General features: G+C 39.2%; 1 long non-coding RNA gene across 1 annotated transcript in view; it reads right to left on the reverse strand.

Moving 5' to 3' along the window:
• LOC123977209 overlaps window positions 1–1583 on the reverse strand; it is a 3975-nt gene extending 2392 nt beyond the window's left edge. Inside the window, exon 1 of the long non-coding RNA XR_006826589.1 lies at window positions 1346–1583. This is a non-coding gene — a long non-coding RNA (uncharacterized LOC123977209). The remainder of the gene's footprint in view (window positions 1–1345) is intronic.
• Window positions 1584–3457: the final 1874 nt, after the last annotated feature.

Consider the following 3457-nt stretch of genomic DNA (forward strand, 5'->3'; position numbering starts at 1 on the left):
TCTTGGGTTTAAAAAACACAGGGATGTTATGTTTGTTGAAAATCCTCCTGAGTTTCTCTGATACTCCAGACACGTATGGAATCACAATGTTGTTGTGTCCATCTACACCAGGGTGGAGAAGCCGTCATTGAACAGAGGAGGGGGTCTACGCCACCACTTATCCCCCACTTACAATGCTGTCCTTTCATCACTTCCCAGGAAACTCAACAAACGTAACCTATTGGCCTCAGGTGAAGATACCAACGATGGTCGTTCAGTCTTGGCCACCGGTAGTCTCAACGACTGTAACGACTGTCGTCACAGCAACAAGGAACACTAACGAACCAGCGGTATCGATGACCCGGGCCAACGACCCCACTGAGGTTAAATAGCTGAGTTTCCCTGCCAGTCAGTCAGAACTGAAGAAGTCCTTTGGATGAGGGACGAAACGTCTTCCAGTATCTTCAACCAAGTCCAGTTGCCCTTCATTTTAACCTTCGTTGGATAACTATGACCTGGATGACTGAGAATCTTCATAGACGATTTAAGGGTAATGAAATGAGGGTGGACTATCAGCTAGCTAACATCACATAGCTCATTTAAAGTAAAATAAATGCTAATTACAAAACTCTGAAGATAGGAAAGTTAAATGTATTAAAGAAGCTAGATGGCTAACTTTATATTGACCTGCAGTGTCTCCATCAGTGTGTGATGCACTCGACTGGAGCAGCTGCCCTACGAGTGATGTGGGCATTGTTCAACTAACGTCAAGTTCAGGAAATGGTATGGTCTATTTTAGTGATGTCAGAAATCGTATTTCAAGATTCTTGAATATAAGGCATAAATATGGGAAATAATGACAGCTCATCAACACCTAATGTACACATGTTGATTTTAGAAAAAACTTAAATGAACTCAAATTAATTAATTATTTTTAATTGGTTCATCCATCCATTTCCTGCCACTTATCCACTTCCAGGTCGCATTAGTTTAATTAACTCTATCATTACTGTTACATACTGCTCGGAAGTACTGAAAAAAGTCACATTGTAATAAATAATCATATCAGCTCTATTTGTTTTCCATCATACTTTCATACTTTGGCCAGTATGATCTGGAAACAGGTATTGAATGTCATTCTGTTTGTTAATAAAAAGGTCTTCAAAAGTCTTAAATTTAACTTGGTGAACCTGCTGAAACCCTGTTTAAAGGCAAATATGCGGTATACAGCTTTAAGACTACAAAAGAGTCTAACTGCATTTTTATATAGTGCAACTTTGTAAGAAATGATAAACAGAAAAGGGTAATTTCCAGATACAAAGAGTAAAGCCCAGAATATTAAAGTTTTAAGCCAGTCTTGACTTACCATGGCTGACCTGGAAACAGTGACTTAGTGTTCAAGGCCACAGGATCCCATGACTTAGCAGATGGCTATTTTGGTGGAGGAAGTTCACATCTTTGTTTTTTGTTTGCCTTTCCATTCGGACCCCACAAATCAGTCATGTGCTCCCAAAAGCTCTTTAAAAATCTCAACGCTACGTACACAATCGTCCGCCTCCGCCCTGCAGGACAATGCCTGCCATTGTTTGGATGTTATTCCAGAAAGACCTTGGTAGACAAAGAAACATCCATTTACAGGAGGGGAAATCATTAACAGATTACACTTGTTATTGCTTTTTAATGAAGGATTGCACAATAGAGCACCATCAGTGTTTCTCTTTATTTTTAAATAGCATGCCTAAATTACACTGGGCAGCTAGAGCATGTCTGCTGCTGATTATGCAGAGTGCTGTGTGCATGGAGGCATCAACAATATTCCAACCTGCCAGGCCACTATACATGTACTGTACATGAGCTCTAATATCTTATTTTGTTAGGAGTTATGTTCAGCATTTGTCCTTTTGGTCCAATTTATGCATGTATTGATTTCTCTTGGAGCCTTGACGCAGCCCATAATGAGTATCAGTGCCCAGTCTGAGCCACGTTATGTTAAATGGTGCTGTTATACTATACTATTGATGGTGTCTCAACAATCTCACTGCCTTTTCATGAGTTTTCTTTCTTGACATTTTATGGTTCAGTAGAAGCAGTCAGCAGTTTTAATGTGTAAGGAAGAAGTGTGTTTGTTGCTGCACTATCCACCATCCCGCTATCCACTACAGAGAGCTGCCGTCACATGTCTTTGAAGCTTTTTGTCAGTTTAGCTGCAGTCAGGGCTGTAACCGGGATTTTAGAAATATGGACCAGCCCAAGTCCCCCAATGTCCCCCAACATTTATTTAGTCTAAGTCAAGAATTCAAATTTACAAAATACATTTTTTTAGTAAATTACACAAGAAAACAACAAACAAATGTGTATTAGCTGCTCAACAATAAACTTCATCTTTGGAAAGAAAAATCTAAAAGAATAATCCATAAGCCTCTGCCAGGGTTTTTCCTGCATAGAAAAATATTTGGCGTCCCCCACAGAGGTTTTAGCGAGCGCCAAAGGAAAATCCTCAGCGCCAAAATGATCAGAATTGAAAAAAAAACAACCTTTCAAATCCTCTCCGAATGTGTTTTAATAGTCATTTATCAAACAACTGTTGAGCAAGCAGAACATAAACTTAAATACGACGTCTTTGACTTCCAGTCACCTTTCCTCTCATCCACAGTGGCTGTATTTTGCACGTGACTGAACGCTCTGTTACGAAGCTCGCGCTAATGAGTTCCTTTTATTTCTCAAAAGATAAAAGCAGTTTGTGCTTGAAGTGTGTCAGTATTCACCGGTACTGTCACTTTTACATTTTACTCCTTGGTGTACCGGCACTGGTTCTCTCCTCTGCCCTCTATAAATCAGGTTTTCTGGGCACTATTTTAAATTCACTTCAAATTAGCTTTATTGGCATGAATGTATAACAACAATATTGCCAAAGCATCATACAAACTACATAAGAACAATCAACCCCATACATTCCATTAAACAAGTAATTAAACTACGTGACGCTCACCTGTTCCCGTTCTCGCCTGCCTGCTAATCTCCGCAGGGAGGTCGGGAGCCTTTCATGCAGCCGTGTGTATAGTGGCTCGTCAAAGTCACTTTTCGTTAACCAACCAATCACAGCCTGGAGGAGGTGGGACATTAAAAAAAGGTCGAGGCACTATAGCAAACTTGAAATGTTTAACTTGTTGTTCTGTATGCACAGTTTTTATTTCTGACAAGTTCATTTGCATAAGGAAATGAGAGAACCACCATGTAGAGCATTTTTCTTGCACAATAATTTAGTGACTGAAAACAACCCACAGAAACAGTGGTTTTGTCCAGCTGGAATTAATATTAAGCTACTAATGGTAAATTATAGTAACCTGTACTACTATCTGAAATTATAATGAATTTACATCATTAGCACTAATCACACCTTAACCACAGTGGTGTAGGCTAATATCAGAAAATGGTTTTATTTGTGAAACAAATAAGCTAAATATCTACTAAACTATCT

Source organism: Micropterus dolomieu, linkage group LG09, assembly GCF_021292245.1.
Source record: "Micropterus dolomieu isolate WLL.071019.BEF.003 ecotype Adirondacks linkage group LG09, ASM2129224v1, whole genome shotgun sequence".
Lineage (NCBI taxonomy): Eukaryota > Metazoa > Chordata > Actinopteri > Centrarchiformes > Centrarchidae > Micropterus > Micropterus dolomieu.